This window comes from Mesocricetus auratus, unplaced genomic scaffold (assembly GCF_017639785.1).
Source record: "Mesocricetus auratus isolate SY011 unplaced genomic scaffold, BCM_Maur_2.0 Super-Scaffold_4256, whole genome shotgun sequence".
Lineage (NCBI taxonomy): Eukaryota > Metazoa > Chordata > Mammalia > Rodentia > Cricetidae > Mesocricetus > Mesocricetus auratus.
The window spans coordinates 76,366,322-76,390,007 of record NW_024429182.1 but is presented as its reverse complement, the minus strand read 5'-3'; the positions used below and the strand labels follow the sequence as shown (position 1 = coordinate 76,390,007).

The window sequence follows — 23,686 nt, the reverse complement described above, 5'->3', positions numbered from 1 at the left end:
TCTCAGCCTTCCCAGGAGGCTGGGCAAGCGCATGAACATGCTCAGCTCTCAAGGGGCATGGGAACAAGGATAGGAAGGGACTTACCATCTCCCTCTTATGCATCTAGGGAAGGTGTGTCAGTGCGCTGTGGCTAGTGTGTAGACTCTTCTAAAAGCACAGTCTCCCAGCTGGACAATGCCACCCCGCTAGACACATTTAGCCAACACAAACATGCTTCCATGTGAGCAGCATTTTCTGTTGTCAGCTTGGTCCCCCCTTAGGCCACACTGCAGAGTCCCCTTCCCTGTCTGGCTCCAAGCTATACCTAGCAAAAGGGATGATCAGTAAGTTGCGCCATGCAAAAGCCAAGCAGCACAGCTGTGCTCTGGAGGGTCCCAGAGGTGGGGCAGGTGCAGAGGCGCTGGATTCCAGCTCATCCCCTAGACAGTGAATTCAGAGGCAGCAGCAACAAACAAGCAACAACCTTCCCTGGGCTTCTCTGGCTCTCTGTGATCTCACACACCAAACACATATGACTGGTCTTGGCTTCTGGTTTTCCTGCCTTCTAGCTTCCAGTTTTAGTTTCTAGATCTGGATACCCCCCCCCCCCCAACCAGTTCTTGTAAAGTACGTGCATACTTGCTCTTAGACCCCTTATACTGTCTTTGAGCTTTATTCTTCAATTACTTCTAGGTTAAATAAAACCAGATTCTTAGCCTCCCCCATTCCCTAACCATCCTCCTGTTTCTGCTTTTGCATTCAGTCCTGAATGATGCACAGTGGAGGGGCTTTCCACACCCCTGGAGATGTTTTCTGTACCACTTCACCGATGTTATATAGGATCTACTTATATTTAAAAATGCATCAAATCTTCTATTTTTGATGTGTGCTCTCTATCATTCATATCCTACGTCTTGGGAATTATTTGTGTGAGTATTGTTCATGTGCACATGTGAGTACACATGCATATGGAGACCAGAAGTTGACTTTTTCAGTTGCTCTCCACCTTATTTTGGCTAGCCAGCCCCAGAAATTACGGACATGTCCCACTGTAACCAGCCTTTTCTGTCAGTGCTAGGGATTGAACTCAGGTCCTCATGCTTGCATGGCAAGCACTTTAGCTACTGAGCCACCTCTCCAGCCCCTTGGGAACCTTTCTTTAAATGTATGACTTAAGCAACTTCATCAGACAAATAAAGTATGACGCCAACAATAGGTGAAATGCAAGCCCCCCTGCCCCGTCTCCCCTGAAGGGTCATAGAGTCCTGGCCCCAGAGCTGCTGCCGCCACTGCATACGCAATAGTCCTTCGAAGGACTCCTCTGCCTGCTGGCTTTGACAATAAGAGATCATGATTACAAGTGGCTTTCGATTGTGGAAAGATCTTTGGTCTTCATTAAGGTTTATTTGTGACTGTTCCAATGGTGGTTTCTCAGAAGAAAAAGAATGCCGATGGTAATTAAGCCCTCCTAATTGCAGTAGTCACTGATTGCCTGTATTAAAAAACATTTGAGGAAGTGTAGCAATTAGAGCTTCGGGAAATATTTAAAAAACAAAGCGAAAAGAGGCCTCATAGTGCAAGGACACAGAGAGGCAGCCAGGAGCTCCTACCCAGCTGGAGTGGACCCTTGGCAACCCCAGACGTCTGGGCACAGTATCCTTTGGATGCTGGCCACTGCAGTCTGAGGAGGAAGAGCTGTGTTTCCTCCCAGTCATTCTACAGACACAGCTGAGGCAACAGAGAAGGGAGACATCCTGCAAAAATGCATAAAGGTTATAATAATGCCAAACATGTATTAGTTACACACATGTGCCCACTCACACATGCCTCTGTTAGATATTTTCAAGAAGCTAAAAATTGCTTCCATTTTATTATATTTTATACTGTGTGTGTGTGTGTGTGTGTGTGTGTGTGTGTGTGTGTGTGTGTGCGTGTGTGTTGACACACACCTGGGACAACTTGTAGGAGCCAGCTCTCTCCTTCCATCATGTGAACCCTGCAGGTGCCTTTAACCAAAGAGCCACCTCCCCAGTCCCTATACTTGTATATCTAAAGTATATTTGTCTCGAATTCATCTGTCAGGTGCCCTGGAGAGAGGGTATTTCAACCACAGATGCACTGTGCCCGTAAAGAAATGAAATTAAAATGTTGTTTCCATCTCCTAATTGGTACGGGCACCCTCAGAGAAATATGGGCACATTAAGTGAAGAATGCTGATTACTCACTCACCTCCTACCTCCAGGGATGACAGGCTCAGTTAAGGGTTTTTAAAAGGCCCATTAAGGAGAAGACTGGGTGGCAGGTTTCTGGGTTGCTTGGAAGGCTTTGCACATTTAAGCGAGCAGGTGGGGAGCAGCACAAGAGTAGGAAGAGGCAGGTGAACGAGGAAGCACTGGGGGTGGCAGGGACAGCTGGTAAGAGCACCACCAGATCACATGCCTCAAACATGGTTCTGGATCCAAACTATTCCGTGCAATTTCAACCAAGTTTAATCTTTTCAGATGTGCACACCAGGGGCCGTTCTAAGCGCTTCCTGTTAGAGGATAGTGACGTCTATCCTCAGGGCAGTGCCACCAGGTAGGAATTATTTTCTCCACTTTCTGAATGAGGAAAGGGAACTGGCTGGGAGTCACCAAGCGAGTACACAACAGAACCAGAGTCCGCCCGTCTGTTTCAACATCCCTGCCTCCCCGAGCCCTGTGTTACATAAGCCAGCGAGCTCTGCAGCGTCTAAAGCCTCCTTCCCTACCTCCCATCTCTTCATCTCACTCTGCAGATAGCTAGATGAGCATCTCCAGGTAGCTGCTCTCTATGCCAAGTGCCAGAAAGTTCCCTTGGGAACTGGTTCGGTTCAAGCACCCTATTGTCATTACTCTGCCTCACAGGAAACTCATTTGTCAGTTCATGGGAAAGTACTACCAGACACTCAGGAGATCATGCCAAAGCTGAAGCTAGAGCAGCAGTCCGCTGACAAAACACAAGGAAAACTAGAGGACCTCATTTCCTCAACACATGGAGAATCTGTAGGAAAAGTGGGAATGTGGAGGAATGGGGACTCCAAGCTCAGGTCGGTGAGTACTACATGACGATCAGCTCAAGGATCCAGTTTAGTCCTTCCTTGGTTCCTTTGGGAGTTTAACTCCAAGACTCTGGAGATAGCATAACTGATGCTTTGGAGTCGCTCATGTAAAATGGCATAATGTTTGAATATAGCCAATGCACAGCTGTCTATATACTATAAGTCATCTGTAGATTATTTACAAGACTTAATATAATACAGATGCTATTGAATAGTTGCTATGCTGTATTATTTATAGAATAAGGACAAGAAAAGTCTGCAGATGCTCAGTACAGATGCAGTCATTGTAAACATAATTACACTTTCCATCTATGATTGGCTGACTGTGCAGAAATGGGTGGCTGACCATACTGTCAAGGTGATTAACTGGAAAAAACTAATAATTAAACTAGCCCTTGTGCTTGGCAAATGAAATGTACCAGCTAAAGGCACTGATAAGTAAGATGAGTTCTGTAAGTCCCACATCCAGGTACATCATGGTACAAATGGTTGAGATCACTGAGAATAAAGAGAAAATTAGTTAAGTGCAGTGGTTTGAATGAGAATACCCTCCCACCCAATAGACTCATTTGAATACTTAGTTACCAGGGAGTGGCGCTCTTTTGAGGGTTAGAAGGATTAAGAGGTTTGTCCTTGTTGGAGGAAGTATGTCACGTGGGGTAGGCTTTGAGGTTTCAAAAGCCATGCCAGGCCCAGTCTCTCTCCCCACCCCACCACTCTCTGCCTGCATTAGGATGTAGCTTTCAGCTAAGACTCCGGCATCATGTGTGCCGCCACGCTCGCTGCCAAGACGACAATGGACTGAAACCTATGAAACTATAAGCAAACCCCCAGTTAAACGCTTTCATTTTCCTAAGAACTGCATGGTCACTATGTCTCTTCACAGCAATAGAACAGTGACTAGGACACTGAGCCTGGTAATCCCAGTTACTTGGGTGGCTGAGGATCACAAATGCAAGGTCTGCCAAGGTTCAAGACCAGCCATTGTAACTTAGCAAGACCCAGTCTGAATGATGATGATGATGATGATGATGATGGTGGTGGTGGTGGTGATGGTGATGGTGATGATGATATAGTAATAAACAAGAAGTGGGTTGAACACATGGCTCAGTCAGGAGTAGACCTTGTATATATAAGACCCTGGTTCCATCCCTGGCACTGCAACAACAACAAAATAAACAGAAGAATCAGGGCTGGATGTGACTGGGCACGTCCATAATCCCAGCGCTTGGGATACTGAATCTTTCTGGGCTACCTATAGCAAGACACTGTCTCAAAATATAAAAATAGAGAAAAAGAATGAGAAGAAAAGCTTAAAGCATTCAGAGACAAGAAAAGATTACCATACACACTGTCCTTCGTGTTCATCCTGCCTGACATTGTTTTAAACAGAAGAAATGTAAGTTTAAAATGTTTTAGCAAACAGGAAAGCAAGAGTTGTTTTTCTTTTTTAAAGAACATCATTTATAACAAGATCTCTGCTGAGAGAGTAGATTGGAAACCCTAAAATTGGAAAAAGATGTTGTTCAGCTATGGGGGGATGGCCAGGGGGTAGCGGGCCATCCCCTTGTGACCTCTGCTGTTTGAATAATTATTATATGCCAAGTATTGTGCCTAACATACAATTCATCATTTGAATCCCTAAACAGATGTGCACACCCTAAAATAAACACAACAAAAACACAGTAACTTTGTCAAAGGAACAGTATCCAAAATATACGAAGAACTTCTCTAAATTAACAATAAAAATGGCAGAACTTGACATTTTTCTTGGGTTTGAGTATGAACAATCAGAAAAGTAAAGGCACAGATGGTCAGTAAGTGCGTGAAATGGTACTTATTCGTGTTAGTCACGAAGGCAAAGTCAATTAAAATCAATATGAGGTATCACCTCACAGCTGTTAGATGGCTTCAGTCCCACAGAGTGACAGCTCCAGATGTCACCAAACACCTGGAGCAACTGCACCTGCCATGCATCGCTATTTGAAATGACTAATATTTGGAGTTTTCTTACAAAGCTAAATGAGCCTATGTGCATCATAGGACCTGATAACTCCAGGCACAGGGGATTTACCAAAGTTGAAATAAAACATTTCAACAAAGGCCTCGTGTGCAAATGCACATAGCAACACTAACCACAATAGCCTCCAACTAAGGTTGCTACGGAGATAATGGATAATGGAATACTACTCAGTAATACAAAGCAATTAACCACTGTTATCCACAAAAACATAAATGAAGCTCAAAAGAGGATGACACTGCACAAAAGAAGCCAGTCGCTTCCATGTTGTTATCTTGCTTGTTTGTTGTCAACTATATACTGGGAAAGGGAACCTCAAATGAGAAAATACCTCCATGAGATTTATTTGTAGTCAAGTCTGTGGAACATATTCTTGAGTAATATTAGATGTGAGAAGGTCCAGCCCATTATGGGTGGTCTCACCCCTGAGCATCTGATACCGGGTTATATAAAAAAACAAACTGAAAAATCCAGGAGAAGCAATCCAGTAAGCAGTGTTCTCCACGGCCTCTGCTTCAGTTCCTGCCTCCAGGTTCCTGCCCCGCCTTTCCTCAATGCATTGTGATAAATAGACCCTTCCCTCCAGAATCTATTTTGGGGCAGTGTTTTATCACAACAATAGAAAGCAAATTAAGATGGTTACAAAAAACGTACTGCATTTGCATGAGGTTCTGGTCACATGACTATGATGATAGAGTTAGGTTCACTAGACAGGTACAATTGAACTTTCTGGGAAGTTGGAGATGATTCATGTCACCTCAGGGTGGTTATTATACAGATGTATGCAATACTTAAGATTCAACAAAGTGAACACTCCTGAACTTTAAATCTTATTCTATGTAAACTATATTTTAAATTTTTGTTTGTTTATTTAAAAAAACCTACATGTGGTGAGAAATCCTAATTATCAACTTGACTGGATCTAGAATCCACTAAGAGATAACTGGTATCTGCGTACCTGATGCGAGATGTCATTCTGTGTATATGTTGTCTTATTGGACGTTATTGAATAAAGCATTGTTGGCCAATAGGGAAGCAAGATAGGTGGGACTAGGAGTCTAGGAGGATTCTGGGAAATGTAGTAAAGAGAATCATCACCATGTGATCTCCTGGGAGGAACGACACAGCAGGAGTATGTCCTCATAAAGATAAGTCCTTATAAAATATATATTAGTAATTATGGGTTAATAAACAAGTGAGAGCTAGCCAATAAGAAACCAAGCAAATGACCAACAACTTCATAATTAATATAGTGCCTTGTGTGTTATTTGGGAGCTGCCAACAGGAACCAGGCAGCGGGCAGGAAGACTAAAAGTTACACGTACCTCTGAGGGATTTTCTCCATCAGGTTATCTGAAGTCAGACTATGCACTCTCAATGTGGGTGGCACCTTCCATGGCAGCCATAGAAAAGGAGGGCCAAGAGGAAAGCTTTGCTTTTTGCTCATTGCCTCCTTTTCTTACTGGTGAGGTTATCCACTGGGTGGCTGCTATTGTCCTTCACCGGTGTCAGCCTTCCAATGTAGACTGAAAAACAGCGAGCAGCTCTCCAGGAACCCCCAGGTCAGTGCCAGCTTGCAGCTGCCAAGGCATTCCACCAGGTTCTCAGCATCTCCAGCGTGAAGATAGATTATTGTAGGACTACCCAAACTTTATCATGTAAGTCCATCTAAAGAAGCTCTTTTTAATATATATCCATTCTATCATTTCTGCTCCTCTAGAGTAATGATTCTCAACCTTCCTAATGCTGTCACCCTTTAATACAGTTCCTCATGTTGTGGTGACCCCAAACCACAAAATTATTTTTTGTGATCATGGACTCTCTTCCTGCCAGCTAAATATCATGAAATTATTTTCATTGCTACTTCATAACTGCAATTTTTCTACTGTTACAATCGTAACATAAATATTTTTGGACATAGATGTTTACCAAAGGAGTTGCAACCCACAGGTTGAGAACCACTGCTCTTGAGAACCCTGAGCAATGCATGCAGAACTTGGGTTTGGGTCTTAAGATAAAATATCAAAGTCCAAAGAAACCATGAGAGTGGCTCGTCATTACACAGCAAGAGAGTGGAGCCGTGGAGCTAGGCTGATAACAAGAGTTGAGCAAAGCACATGCTACACCTTACAGCCACTGCTCCACACCACATGCAAAACAAATTCAGAACCGAGCACCCTTAGATGTAAGAGCTGATGCTGTAAAGCCTCTACGTGAAGATGTACAAATAAATCACTGTGACCTCTCAAGTATTACACAAAAGCACTAGTGAAAATAAGAAATAAACTGAGCACCACAAGGTGTTCAATGTTGTATATAAATTGACACTATCAATAAAGTGAAGAGAAGCCAGCAAGATGGCTCAGCTGGTAAAGCTACTTGCTGCCAAGTCTGGCAACCTGCGTTCAATCACCAGCACCCCACATGGTAGGAGAGAAGCAGTTCCTGCAATTTCTCCTCTGGCCTCGACATGTATACCATGGAACACACAAGAAAACACACATGCACGCACGAGCGCATGTGCGCACACACACACACACACACACACACACATGCACACTCCAAATACAATTGTTAAAAAAAATTAAGTGCAAAGAAAGCCAGGTAAGATGATTCATATATGTAATCCTAGCACTTGGGAAACTAAGGCAGGAGGATGGCCACAATTTCCAGGCCAGCCTGGGTTATGTAGTGAGTTCTAAGCCAAGATAAGCCACAAAAAGAAAGAAGCTAGAGAATTTTTTGGGGTCAGGGAAGGGTTTTAAGATCCCTTGCTGCTCTTGCTCAAGACCCAGGTTCTGTTCGCAGCCCCCACTTTGGGTGGCTCACAACAACCTGGGACTCCAGGTGCAGGGGATCTCACACACTCATACATACATGTAAATACACAGATATACACACAATTAAGGAATAAAATAAGTCTTTAAAAAGAAAGGGAGAGAAGAAAACTTAGGGGATAAGAAAAAATATTTGAACATTATCTGTATGCAGACTATCTAAAAAGCTACTATAACCCAATGGTAGAATAGAAACTAACAATTTTTAAATAAGCAGTAGATCTACTTGTTTTCCTTTCTGTTTGCAGTTCTGGAGACTGAATCTAAGGCCTTGAGAATGCTAAGTACTCTACCACTGGACCATTTCCCAGCCCTGGGCAAATAAGTAATATAAATGATGAGAAAGCAAATGAAAAGATGGTTAGTATCATCAGTCACTAATGAAATGCAAATTCAGATCATAATGAACTCTTGTATGTCACCCCATAGGACAGCTGAAATACAAAAGGTAAATAGACAACTTTATATAAGGGACCTGAGTATCAGATTCCAACTTCTGTAGGGCCTTTCTAACCAAAGCACCCTGCGCTGCTTCCCTGAAAATTATGTGTGATTGCAACTGTTTGCAAGGATGTGGGGAAAGCAGAGCCTTATGCATTCCTAGATCTTAAAATGGAGACACCATGCTGCATGAAAGATTCCAGGCACAAAGACCATGTGCCCGATGATCCCACTTACATGAAATGTCCAAAATAGCCAAATCCTACTTTGAAACACCAGATAAAGTAGATTATTTGACTGGTAAAGAAGAGGTAAATGGAAAGGAGGTTGTTGCTGGGCAAGAGCTTCTTTGCCGGGTGGTAAGACTCTCTTAAGTTAGGTGGTGGTGGCATTCTACAACTGTGTGAATATGCTAAAATCATTTCATTGCATGATTTAAGGGGGTTGGTTTTATATTACAAGAATTATATCTCAGTAACGCTGTGATTTGGTTTTTGTTTGCTTCTTTCTGGCTTCCTTTTAATGTATCAGAGAGGATGGGAGAGTGGGTATTGAGGACTTGAGTCAAGTCGTGGGGTTTGAAATTGATGACCGTGGGTGTGTAATGGGATCCTGGGACAGTGAGGAGGCCCTGAATGAGATACAACAGCACCACATGGTAATGACACCCATCTGTACTGCTAGGCACATTTCATGTAGTCCCCCACGATGGGGGTGGCAGCTTCCTGCCCGCACCCCAAGCACTCCAGCTTTCTAGCCCCAAAAGATGAAAGCTGAGGACTCAGCTCACTCTTTCTCAAGTAGAATTTCTGCAACAAAATTATCTACTAAACCTGCAGCCTAAGCATCAGGCAGGAGAAAGAATAAAAAGAGAAAGGAAGGCAGTTTCCTAGTAATTAACTCTGAATTATTCACAACCTGTTAGACACTATCCCCCTTCTGATGTAGAAGATCGCATTTTCATTTCCCCAAGTCCTTAATACCTTTGCTGTCAAAGCTGCAGTTTTTGGCTAACAGCCCTGACTTCACTCTCCTGGGAGCTGTGGGAACTGAAGTGTTTGAGCCCAGGGCCAGGTGCATACTTGGCCAAACCTTCCCATGAGCCATTAACAGACCCATCCCCCAGATCACCCCTGAACTGCTCAAAGGGGCTGCCTTCAATCCTCCCATCCAGTGGTTCCCCCCAGGGCCTGCACATTGTCAGGGGTCTGTAAATTTCTGCAAGTGCCCTAGTTTCGATCAACTGGAGCAAGAGGGAGTGTGCAGACCAAAGTAACTGAGCCCTGGTAAGGCTAAGACATGGCTGTCTCTGGGACAATGAAGCCAGGAACTGGGGCAATCCCACTTTGCACCTGACAGCCCAACCTTCCCCACCTCCTTCAACACACTATTCCTTCCTCTTTTTTCCATGAGGCTGGAAGCATGACATTCAGTGGTGGCCTGGCTTATGTCTTATCCCACAGTCTTGAGGATACCTCCCATTTTCTTGTCTGTAAGGTTGCATTGTTACTGGTGGCCAGAGGAACTGGGCACATTGTGATTGCTGAAACCATAGAAATCAGGTTATCACTTAGACACTGTAATTGTGGGCTGAGTTTTCTTGTCAACAAAATAGAACAGCATTCCAAGGAAGTCAGGCCCTACTCAAAAAATGATAATAAACCCTCCAGCCCATCATGGAGGCTTGTACTTCTGGTACTAGCTCCTTGGAGGGTAGCAAAATCAGGAAGATCACATGAGTCTTAGAGTTCAGGGCCAGGGCTAGTGATAGCTCAGTGGGTAGAGACACAAACCTAAGGACCAGAGTTCTACCCCTAAACACCACGTGGTTCAATCCCCAAACCTGAAAATAATACAAACACTAAAAACTTCAAGCCTGTGTCCAGAACAGTTCTGTCTGAACCTCTGTAGGTGGAAAACAGACAATCATACTTCTTAAAGGTCTCTGGGTGAGTCCACTGTGACAAGTATTGAGGATGAGTTGCATATCAATGTGTGTTAGCATCACCAGGGAGGTTTTTAAACTTACAGAAGCCAGGGCTTTCCCCTCTGGACTCTGCCCTGGGTTAGTCTGCAGGGAGCCCCTTGTAGGTACAGTTCTTAAGGCCCCCCACATACCTTCAATGTGTAGTTAGGGTTATGAATCACCAGCCTCACATGTGGGCCTTCACCAAGTACCTGTGGTGACCTCCATCGCTGTTCGCACCCCTGTCCCCATTCCTGGACCTAGCCACTCATTGACTTACTGTGTATATCTCTCTCTGCTCATGGACCTCTGGGTGCCTCAAACTCAAAATGCCTAAGACAAAACTCAGTCTCCCAGAACACCATGTATGCCAGGGGGAGAACTGAAATTTTCACTGGGACAGAGATTCCGGATGCAGAATCCGTGTTTCCTTCTACCCCACCCCCAGCTCATACCAGCCGCAAACTTGTAGCAATCTTCCTGCCTCGGACTCCTGAGTGCTAATATTATAGGCGTGTGATACCCCTGGCTAGAGCTAGAGCTATCCTCTGTCTATAAGTGAAGAGTAGAGGGCAAACGAAGAGACTTTGTGGGGTGGGATGTAAGCTCAGAATTCAAGGTTAAAGAACTGAAGCAGAGAATTTGGAGATAGCTCTAAGGTTTAATCCCCAGGGCCCACATAAAAGAAAGCCGGGCATAGCATTTTTCACATGTAATACCAGTGCCCAGATGACTGAGACTGGCAGATCCGTAGAGCTGACTGGCCGGCCAGCCCATGCTATTAGGGCAAGTGCCAAGCCACTGAGAGAGGTGCCCTGATGGTACTTTGAACCAGCAGGCAAGGAAGCAGGGCAATAGTTTTTAAGAGAAGGGCTTTTCTCGTCACACCACAGACTCTCCGTAAGTGGTCGATAAATGGCAGTTGAGGGAAATGGCATGAAGGAGGGTTTGGTCTTCCCAGTGTTCAGAGGATGGCAGAGGACACAGAGAAGTTAGTGGCTGCTCGTGTGTGTGGGAGTCTGGGGTGTCTTCAGGCACAGCAGTCCTCTCTTATTTCTAGCTGTCTCCCAGTGAGCGCCTACCTTGGAGCTGTCCCTTTGCCTGGAGCGCTTCCCTCCAGGCGGTCCACAAGATGTGCTAAGTCGTTCCCAGGACTTCTGCACATCCTTCCTCAAGCGTCATCTTCATCCTTTCATCTCCTGTTCGCTTTGTAACACTGTGACAAAATGCCCGTGAAAATAAGCTTAGAAAGAAGAGAGGTTTATTTTTGCTCATGGTGCCTTTGGCCTGTGGCAAGGCTGAACACCACGTCACAGAGTGGGTGCTGAAGCTTAGCTGCTCACCTGATGTTGCTAGGAAGTGAAGAGAGAGAAGAGGAAGACTGGAGTTCCTAAGATCCCCCCAAACACATCCTTCAGTGACCTCCCTTTCTTCCACTGTTCCCTACTTCTTACAGGTTCCAGAAGCTCCAAATGCTAAACCACCAGCTGTACAGCAAGCCTTTAGGGCATGAACTTCATAGGGGAAGGGCAAATTTAAACCCTCCCTCCTGGGTTTACTTTCCTCCATGTAGCACTGCCTTACATACTCTACAGCTGGCCATCCTTAGGCCTCAACATCTACTGATTCAACCAGCCGTGGATTGAGAAATGTTTTGTTTAATTGCCTTCTTCTGAATATGTAAGCCTTTTATTCTGTCATTATTCCTTAAACAATGTAGTAAAACAACTATTTATGCAGCATTTATATCACACCAACTATTATAAATAATCAAGAGATGATTTAAATAATAAACATATATGCAAATACGGTGTCATTTTACATAAGGCAATTAAATATTCATAGTTTTGGGTATCCAGAGTCCTGGAACCACTCCTCTCAGATGAAAGGGATGATTGACTAGTACTTAAAAACCTCATCTATTAACTACTCTCCCACTTGCCATGAACCCTGTGCAAACAGGACCATGTGTACGACAGGCAGCACAAATGCTTAGGGTAGAGACACACTGTCTCTACAGGTCACAGCCCAGCAGGGCTGGCAAGAGTCCAGTGAGGTACTTGTTCACCAGGTGGAGGCCACACAGGTATTCTTAGAGGTGATGTCCCTTGACAAGTCTCTACACAGAGGCTGGGGACCCCGGCACAGAGACACGTCTCACGTCAGGTGATCTGGCAGAGGGAATGGGCATGCACAGGAGGTAAGCATGTGGGTGGCCGGCTCCTAGGAGGCTGCCTTGCTGTGCCTTGCTGTGACAGCTCAACTGTACTTCTGGGCAAAGTCCCATGTGGAAGCTGCGCAGATCCTGCTGTGGGAATGGGCTGTCGCCAAGTGCGAATCTGAGCTGACAGGGAGCCTGGGCTGTCTCCACAGCAGCACTGCTTTTAGCCAAAGTCTTTCTTAGACATCCAGGCTCAGTGGCACTGCAAATGTCTAAGGGCTAGCTCTGGGGGGGAGAGCAAAGCATGGATGTATATGAATATCTATTCATGTTTTACTTTGTACTCATATCAAACATATGTATCATATAACTTAGAAGTGATTACTAAGCATAAGCTGCTTTTCATCTTAGATTATGCTAAACCAGTGAGTTCTTTCTGGATGTTGTCACTGAATTTTGCTGACCTCATGTATCTGCAGCTGTGTTACCCAGTCTTCCATTACTATGGCAAACACCTGACCGAAGCAGTTGAGTAAGAGGAGGGCTTGTTTGGGCTCGCAGATCAGAGCTGCCCAGACAGCTCCATTTCTATGGGCCTATGGTAAGGCTAAGCATGTGTAAGAGGCGATATACCTCATGGTAGTCATGAAGAGAGGAACAGAGAGACAGAGAAAGAGAGAATAGATAAGGTCCCAGTACAAGGTATATCTTTTCAGACCTTATCTCCCAATGGTGCCATCATATTATGAATCTGTCAAGGAATGAATCCAGTTATTAAGTCAGAGACCCCAGGATCCAGTCACAAAGCCCATGGTCAGACAGCCAAGATTTTACCACCTGAGTCCGGTGTAGATGGCATATCCAACCATAACACTAATGTACGTTTACAAGTCGGTCACGGTTTGGCAACATGCCACACACTTCCCAAGGCCGCCACTACAGATACAACCCATGCTGCGGGCTCATCTGATTAGCAAAGCTTTTTGGCCCCTTTCTGATGTCTGCGAATCATATCAACAGAACAGTAAATCCCACTCTGATTGAAACACTGGCTGGAGACCATGGTGTAAATACTTGCTGTGGCTGGTTTCAAGCTACCAAGCTGTTTGATGAACACAGAGCTACCAAGTGGGAAGGAATGCTCAGCAGAAAGCCATTTGTTAGATAGTATTTCTGTAATATGTATGTAGATATAGGCTATGTAGTATATAGCATGTGTTATATAGATGGTATGTGTATAATAGCTTCCCTTCAAATGCAAGGGTTATGCTCCAAGACTCCCAGTGAACATACCTGAAGCCATGGATATTACTGAACACTATGCCTACACTTTCTCCTACACATGAGTGACTCTTATGATAAAGGGTGTGTGTGTGTGTGTGTGTGTGTGTGTGTGTGTGTTATGTGGTTAATGTGCACATGTGTGGGGTTGCAGAGGCAGGCAGATCTCTGTGAGTTTGAGGCCAGCATGGTCTACAGAGTGAATTCTAGGACAGCCAAGGCTACACAGAGAATCCCTGTCTAAAACAAAAACCAAAAAAAGAACAAAGACAAGCTTTTTCTCCACTGAACCATCTCTGTAGTGCGGCAAACTAATTCTAATGAGATCACCCAGAAAGGAATGGAAAGAAAGAAGGGTGGCAGAGGCAGCTGTATCCCTGTGTCACCTCATCCTCGTAAAGGAGACAGGAAGCCACAACAGTTCTGCCTGGAATGAACCCAGTGGAGGCAACAGGGAGGGAAGAGGCCAGGGCCCTGGACAGGAGCACTGTGATCTGCTGAGGGAGTTCCAGTGACAAAGAATGACTTCACAACACCAGAAGTTTAGTGAAGGCACCCCAGGCAGAAGAAATCTGGCTGTTCAGTCTCAGAAACCTGCTGACAAATTCCTGAGGAACCTATTACAAAGCACATGCTGGCTAGCTTGCCCAGCATCCCTCAGTACCTGTGACTCCTCCTAGCATTCCTCACCCCTCCCCCTACCCAAACCTCCCCTCCCAGGAGCTAGGTCACTTCCCCCAGCATGATCCCTATATAACTCAGCCATTTTGGCTATGCTAGTCTCTTGGACTCTTGGCCTGGACCATCTTTCTTGGTCTGAGGCTCCTCCCTTGACCTCTCTCCCTCTGCCTCCTCTCATGGTCTGTTCTAGACTGTTTGCCATGTTTAGTCTGGACTCTTCCTTTTGCTTGCATTTTTCCTTATATCTACAGCAAAAAAATCTTCTCCTTGCTTTAGAAGGAGTCATGTCCTCCTCCTTTATTTCATTTTTTCATTCACTGGCCACCTGCCAACAGCTGGTACCCATAAAACAACTGTGTGTGGCAAGTGGACCCTCTAGCAGAGTCAAGCTCTCAGGTGACCAACCTCTCCCTGGTGTCTCAAAGGCAGCTCCACAGGATAGTCTCTAGGTGGCCTTTGACAGGTCCAGGTCTCATCCTGTTTGACCTGAACTCAAGAAAGCTACAGTGTGTGCTGGGAATGCAACATATAGAGCCCAGGAGATGCTGGCTGGGGTGTCAGGCTGTGTTGCAGTCCCCATCGCTGCCTCCAGAAACTAATGAAAAATGGCTCGACCCCAGGACCAAAATCCAGACAGCATTGCTTCCCAGAGTCCTTCAGCTGGAATGTAAGTCAACATAGTCTAGACTCCTTCCTCCCTGGAAAGTCACCTGCCTGAGTATCTACCTACCATGGACTCCTGTTGCTTATTTGTATGTAATAAATTCATAACTTATTACACACACATATATGAGTTCTGTCTCATGATGTTCAGACACATTGACAGCCAGGGCTATACATTTGCTTGCTCTCAATCATGAGCACGCACACATGCTCTCTCTCTCTCTCTCTCTCTCTCTCTCTCTCTCTCTCTCTCTCTCTCTCTCATACACACACACACACACACAGTTTTTTTGTTTCATGGTCAAAAGACCATGTTTCTTTCTTTATTGGTCTTCCCTATTCTCTCAGTTAATACAATAGATTTTACCCAATTTTTGCCACATTCACAAGTCTTGAAAGAGTATCTGGAAACTGTACATACTCAGTGAATAGACTTTCAACTAGTTAGATATATTTTGATACTATTTTATGTGCATTGGTGTTTTACCATAGGTGTCAGGTCCTCTGAAACAGGAGTTACAGACAGTTGTATGCTGCCATGTGGGTACTGGGAATTGAACCAGGGTTTTCTTGGACAGCAGTCAGTGCTCTTAACCACTGAGCCATCTCTCCAGCTCCTCATTTTGATATTATCTATAGAAATACTGTGGCAATAAGATGTTAGGTAGCCATCAGGGATAACCCCAGAGTCAGAAGCACAGCTTAAATAAGTCACTTACAGATTAATTTTTAAGTAATAAGCTTCTCCCTCCTTTACCTTTCTTTGATATTCAAAGTTTCTTGTTATATGATTTCAGGGTGGCTTTTTCTTAAAAACCTGGATGGATGTCAGGTATGGTAGTACCCATGCACTTGGGAGGCAGAGGCAGGCAGTTCTCTGTGCATTCCTGTTCAGCCTAGTCTACATACTGCCTTCTAGGCCAACCATAGCTGCATAGTGTGACCCTGCCTCAAAAAAAAAAAATCGGACCAGAGAGGAAGAGCCTGGGTGGTTTCATCTTTGGTAAGGGGAAGAGAGTAAGTGTATATGGTTGTGGGAAGAACTCTTGAAACTCTTGAAAGAAAAACTGAGAAAGACAGTGGTCATCTGATGTTCACTCAGCCTAGATGGCAGAAGCCTATCTCTACACTCCATAGTTAATTCCTTTACCAAATCTAACAGTTAATCAGTGGGCCACACCCTGGGGGTGTCAGAATCTAATCAGAGGAAGAATTTTTAAATTTATTTATTTTTATCTTACATGCATTGGTGTTTTGCCTACATGTATGTCTGTGTGAGGGTGTCAGAATTTGGATCTTGAAGTTACAGTTGTGAGCTGCCATGTGGGCACTGGGAAGTAAACCAGAGTCCTCTGGAAGAGCAGCCAGTTCCTTTTAACCACTAAGACATCTCTCCAGCCCCCAGAGAAGGAATCTGTCTCTAGGAAGCATGCAGTCAGTAGGATACGATGCAACTGTCCTTCTCTCCCTCAGAGGCTTAGCTTCCTGGGTTAAAGACTCACTGAGTAGGAAGCATTTTATACATGTTTAGGGTATATTTTTTATCATTTTGCTTTAGTGTGGTATATTTGTTGCTACTGAAGAACCAGAATGTATTTGTAGCTGAACAATTTACATCATTGTTCATCCTGTGTTGCACAGTCTATGCTTTTGTTTGTTTGTTTGTTTGTTTTGTGTAAAACCACTCCCTTTCTGTGGCTTGACAAGTATAAGGCCAACAGAGTCCACCTTCACAGCCCCCCAAAGACTCCCATGCTCTACCTTTTCCATCTGTCCTTCCTGCCATCCTCAAACTCCTGCAGCTACTGATCTTTTCACTGGTTTCAAGTCTGGCCTTTTCTAAAATGTCAGATAGTGAGAACCACACAGTGTACAACCTTTTAAGACTGGAATATTGTCCAAAGGGGAGGGTGGTGGCAGGATATGCCAGTCAGTTGCAGGGTGCTTGCTCACGTATAAGGAAGGCATCTGGGTCAGTTCCCAGCAACACAGAAAACACTTTTTGTTACCATTTTTTCAGACTTTGGTTTTGAGACAAAGTCTCATGTAGCCCAGGCTGTTCTTCAACTCCCTTTAGAGTCACTGATGACCTTGAATGTTTTTCCAGACAGGAAATCTCTGTGTCACCCTCACTGTTCTAGAACTCAGTCTAGAGCAGGCTGACCTCGAACTCACAGAGCTCCACCTGCCTCTGCCCCTCTTCTCTGGTCCCCCCCCCACATCCCAAGTGCTGGGAAAAAGCATATGACACCAAAACCTGGCCCGACTTGAACTTTAGATGTTCCAGTGTCTACTTCCTGGGTGCTGGGATTATTGGCATGACATAGGACATATATGGTACTTAAACCCAGGACACTGTACCTGTTGGCAAACACACTGCCAACTGAGCGCTGCCCCCTCCCCCGTCTTAATTTCATTATTCTACATCAGTTACAAGAAAAGTAAATGAACTTCTATTTATCTTATACTCACATTATCAAGTGTTAGTATTTTTTAATTTTTATTTATTTATTATTTCTGTGGGATCCAAAAGACAAGGCATACACCCACCATGATCTGTGTGTGCAAGTCTGAAAACAAGTTTCAGATGGACTGGGCTCTGGAGATTGAAGCCTGGTTTATGTAGCAAACATTTTCACTCACTGAGCCATCTCACTTGTCCAAGTGCTAACTTTTTTGTTCCTAGTCCCAGCACTCAGGAGTCAGAGGCAGGTGGATCTCTTGAGTTCGGCCAGCCTGGTCTACAGAGCAAATTCCAGGGATACTCAGAGAAACTCTGTCTCAAACTCCCCAACACCCTCCAAAAAAGGTTTGTTAGTTTGATGTGATTATGATTTTAGAGGAAATATAGATGTCAAACTAATCAAAACATCAAAGAGGAAAGTGCAATGTATTTCAATGATCTTGAAAAATATTGAAATAATAAATATATATCCTTCCCTGACCTAATGCCGTTATGATATAGCCTAACACTCTTTAGTTTTTCTTTAGGGTTTGTTTATTTGTTATTCAGTTAATTAATGAAACAAGATTGTAGTGATATTTTCTTTGTGCTCTAACAAATGAAGCTTGCCTGGAAATCAGAGGGTGGAGCTAGCCACTAGTTAGCCATAGAGGTCTGGAGGTCTGTACTGACAGGCAGGAAGTGATAAGGAGGGGCAGAGACAGGATCTCTCTCTCTTTTAGGCTAAGAAGGGTAAGGTGAGCTGTGGCTGTGGTTTGCTCTTTTGTCTTTCTGATCTTTCAACATTTACCCCTATATCTGACTCTGGGTTTTTATTAAAACCAATTAAAACTCAGGGGCTGGAGATATGGCTCAGTGGTTAAGAGCATTGACTGCTCTTCCAGAGGTCCTGAGTTCAATTCCCAGCAACCACATGGTGGCTCACAACCATCTATGACATCTGGTGCCCTCTTCTCGTGTGCAAGCATACATGCGGAACACTGTATACATAATAAATAAATAAAATCTTTAAAATAAAAAAAATCATGCTGCATTTGGTGCCCAATTTTAAGGCAGGAATTCATGAAAAAGCTGCTTGCCTGTGGCTTTGCAATCACTGGCACATGCCAGAGCTGCATACAGGGACTCCCACCAGAGTCACACACACACACACACACACACACACACACACACACACACACACACACACACACGCACTGGGCTGGTTTTCTTTTCTTTTCTCCCCAAACCTCTAAGTGACTGAGATTTTCCTGTTGCAGCCTCTCTACAGCAGTCCCCTGCTGCCACCCAAACCCCAGAAGCACCTGGGCTCCAAATGCCACAGGACTGGCTGGCTCTGCCTTTAAGCAGCTCCTGGCACACATGCTCCTTCCATACAATCCTGTGTGCACTTTTCAGACAGCCTCCTCCCACCACCCTGTGGGTTGCAGGCTTCCCCTCTCCTCAGGCTGCCACTCTCAGCTCACAGCTACTTGATGGCAGCTGCAGTTGTCCTCAGCCAGGCTGTTCACCGCCTGTGTTCTCTGCTCAGATGTGCTACTCCTCACATTTCTCCATCATTGTCGGCAGATTTGGTGAGACGATTGGGAATTCTTAAAGGGAGGAATTAGTTAAAAGAAAGAGTTTTTCCCCATATTAAAAAATGGGAAACACTATTACAATGGAGGGATTTATGTCTCTTTATGATATTATGCTGATGGTTTGAAAATGGAACAATTAAATGAGAGGATAACTAATTTAGATGGGACTTATGGAATGTCAATTATAAACATTATCAGTTTAATTATTTTTATCACTAAAAATGTTGGTTAATATGAGTGCTAAGATACAAGTTTTAGAAAAACTTATTAAAATAAGATCATAGAGATATTCATAACCAGACAGAAGAATTCAATGGAGAACCAATTTCAATGTTGCATTATAAGGCTAGAGAGGAACAGCCCAAGGTTTTCAAACAACAAACTTTAATTTATCCAGTCACCTTATGGGAACAACTGCTAGATGTCCCCAAGGCTGCACAAGAGTTAAATGAACTCCTGTGGAAATGTTAGATTTAAGGCGATTCAAGGAAGCAATAGTCTCATATGGCATGCATTCACTTTTATGAAGCAGATGTTAAACTCGTGGTCAACTTGTAATAGAATAATCCCTCAAGACTGAAGAGACTTGGCTACAGCAGTCTTGGAGCCTGGTCTTCAATTTCTGAGGTGCTGGTGTATGCAGCATCTGAAGACTTAGCCTGTGACTGGTCACCATGTCAGGGACTTCCACTATCATCGTCCTGGCTATCCAGTACCAGTAGTGTTGGACTGATGTTCCAGGAAGAAGTCAGCATACTGGTCTTCCATATTCCTCACCTTGAAGGGGTGGGCACCTGGCCCAATAGCGCTAGGGGTATCAGGAATGGGTTCAATGGGCAGATCCCTACTGCTTGCCAGACCGGCCATTGTTCTATAGACTCAGAGTCTTGAGGACTGGCTTGGTCAGGCTCCTCTAGCCGCTTGGAGTCAGTCCTCTATCTTCATTCCCAGGCCTGGGGTTCTGCCCACTAGGGAGAGAAGTCTGGGGGAGCATGTTTTCATCATATGTTTTACCAGGGCTGTACAAGGCAGATGGGACAGCTACTCTGGAAGTGACATGAGCAGGTCAAAGACCACAGCTGCCTCAGCTGCTGAGAGTTCAGGACCAGGGCCATTTCTGGAGGAGAAGGACAGATATCTGTAGATCTTCTCAAAGTCCACAGCAAAGTCTTCTTGTGGAGGGCCAGCCAGGGACTTGGTTAGGGTATCAGAGATAGTGACCTCAGAAGTAAGGCCAGAGGTGTCAGAGTTGGGATCAGAGGCCTTAGGGACTAGACCAGAGGCCTCAGGAGTGGCTTCAGCAGTCACAGGGGCAGGTCCAGAGGCATCAAAGCCAGGATTCCTCTGCCCTTCTTGGGTACTCGAGAACAGCAGTGGCTTCCCATGAAACAATGGTTTTTCTAAGTATAATTCAAACAGAATGATCCTTCCTTCTAGATTATGCAGAAGGTGTGGTGATGGGGAAGTCGTGTGTATATGTCAATAAAGCACTGTTGGCCAATAGGGAAGCAAGATAGGTGGGACTAGGAGTCTAGGAGGACTCTGGAAGGAGAAACACAGAGAGTCACCATGTAGCCATTATAGAGGTAAGATGTCCAGACCCTTTCTCCAGTAAGAGAAATACTAGATTAACAATTATGGAGTAAATACTTAAGTCAGAGATAGCCAGTAAGAAACAAGCAAATGGCCAACAGCTTCATAATTAATACAGTGTCCTGTGTGTTATTTGGGGACTACAACGTGGCAGAGCCCAGGCGACTGGTGGGGAAAAACCAAAGCAGCTGGCAAGGAAAAGGCGTCACTCAACAGTGTGGCAAAGGTAGTCATTGGACTAATGACTATAGATCAACAAGGGACAGTCAAGGTAACCCTTAGTCATTGGGAAATGCCTTGAGGGGCCTCTATCAGGCCCCATGTCAAAATCATCCCAGAGCAATTAAAGATCCTAATGCCTATCATAAGAAACCATACTGCTCTGGATGATAGAAAAGCTATAAAAGAGAGAACAAAAAATTCAGGGGGAAACTATAAAGCAAATATTTGGGAAACTTTTATAAATGAACAAAGACCAAAATGAAAAATTCAAATAGATGACATTGTCATTGAAGGTCTTGTAGACACAGGTCAGCATGTCACAATAATTGCACCAGAATTGTGGCATCCAAATTGGCCTCTTCAGGTGGTAAATGTTCAGCTTTTAAGGATTGGAATGTTATTTCAGGTAAAACAGAGAATGAGATGAATTGGTCATATGTATAGGGTGAAGAGGACAGAGAGGAAAATTAAAGTCATAAGTGGCTAACATAGCAATGAATTTATGGGGACATGATTTATTTCAGCAATGGAATACTCAGATTAACATTCCTCCAATCTCAGATACAAACCATAAATTAACATATGTTTCTGGGAGAAATAGTAAAAGGTATTATAAAGAACAATCACTGACCATTCAGGTTGTACAAGAACAGGGCACAACAGCTGCTGATCTTCCAAAGACACCAACAGTCCTAACTTTAAAATTATTGACAGACAAACCTGTAAGTTTGAGCAATGGCCTTTAACAACAACAACAAAAAAAACCTGCAGGCCTTAGAACAACTGGTACAGGAACAGCTAAATGTTCAGTATATTGAAAAAATCAACCAGTCCTTGGAATTCTCCTGTATTTATTATTAGAAAGAAATTTGGAAAATGAAGAATGGTAACAGATCTAGGAGCTGTTAATAAGGCAATTCAGGCAATAGGCTCTTTACAGTCTGGAATTTCTTTGCCTTTGCCATTGTCTAAAGTATATCCTCTTAAAGTTAATGATTTAAAAGATTGTTTCTTTATTATATCTTTACAAGAAAAAGACAGAAAAACAGTGCCTTTGTAGTACTTACTTATAATAATTGTCAGCCTGTTAAGAGATATCAATGGAAGGTTCTCCCACAGGGAATGTTAAATAGGCCCCCTCTGTGCCAATATTTTTTGGAAATGCTATGTAAGCAATTTCCTCAAACTATAGTTTACCATTATATGGACAATATTTTACTAGCTGATTCAAATGTTAATACTTTAGAAAGAATGTTTGAAGAAGTAAAGAAAATTTTGCCTTGTTGGGGATTACAAATTGCTCCTGAAAAAAAAAAATACAAAGAGGAGATTCTATTAATTACTTAGGATATAAAATAGGTCTATGGAAAATTAGACCCCAAAAGATACAAATTAGGAGAGATTGATTTCTGACTTTTCATGACTTTCAAAGATTTCTAGGAGACATTCTATACAGCCCACTATTGAGGTACACAGAGATGAACTGAGTAATTTGTAAAATAAGCCTTAGACAGTGACAAGGACTTAAATAGTCCAAGATACTTATCAGCTGAGGCTGAGAATGAATGGCTTTAGTTGAAAAGAAATGAAAGGGTGCACATGTGGATTGTTTGGATCCAAAGCTTGATTTCATTTTTTTTACCCTCTAAGTATTCACCTACAGGTATATTAATGCAGAGGGACGATATTATCTTAGAATGGATCTTTTGCCAAATAAACAGAGCAAAAAAATTTAAAAACTTATGTGGGAAATGTCTCTGAGTTGATTCTAAAAGGAAAATTGAGACTTTGTCAATTAGCAGGAATAGATGCAGCAGAAATTGCAGTACCTTTTACAAACGATAAAATTGACAAATTATAAGCAGCAAGTGAACCTTGGCCAAGACATTGCAGTAATTTGGGTGGAGAGATTAACAACAAATATCCCAAAAGCAATAGAAATCAGTTTACAAAGAGAACTACTAACTGGATCCTTCCTCACATTGTGCAGGGAACACCAACATTTGGAGCCCCTACATTCTATACTGATGCAAATAAATCAGGAAAGGCAGGTCACAAATCAGAAGATTTTAGTAAAGTGGCTCAAAGCCCTTATGATTCTGTCTAAAAGTCAGAATTATTTGCTATTTTCATGGTGTTGATGGATCATAAAGAACCTCTCAACATAGTTACTGATGCAGAAAGAGTTGTTTTACATATTGAAACCACTGAATTTAAACCAGATAATACAGAATTGACTTTATTATTTATTCAGTTATTAGACATAATCAGGAATACAAATCATCATATATGTATATATCACATCCAATCCCATTTGAGTCTGCCAGGCCCTCTAGCACAAGGTAATGATGACACTGATCAACTACTAATAGGAAATATGCTAAAGGCCTCAGAATTTTATAGCAAAGACTTGAAAAAAGTCTTGACAACAAGCCAAGGGTATTATAAGGAAATGTCCTACTTGTTCTTTATACAACCAAGCTCTACTACCTGCAGAAAATAACCCAAAGTGTACTCAAAGGAATGGAATCTGGCAGATGGATGTGTTTCATTTTATTGAATTTGGAAAATTAAAATATGTATACCACAACATTGATACCTATTCAGGATTTCAGTGGGCAACTTCTTTGAGTTCTGAAAAGGCTGATTTGGTAATCATATATTTGTTACAAGTTGTGACCATCATGTATATACCTGTATAAATTAAGATTGACAATG

The 23,686-nt window shown here is 43.4% G+C and overlaps 1 pseudogene; it reads right to left on the bottom strand.

Annotated features, from left to right (window-relative positions):
- Window positions 1-19,926: 19,926 nt before the first annotated feature.
- The window catches only part of LOC101824482, a 126,580-nt pseudogene continuing 122,820 nt past the window's right edge, over window positions 19,927-23,686 (bottom strand).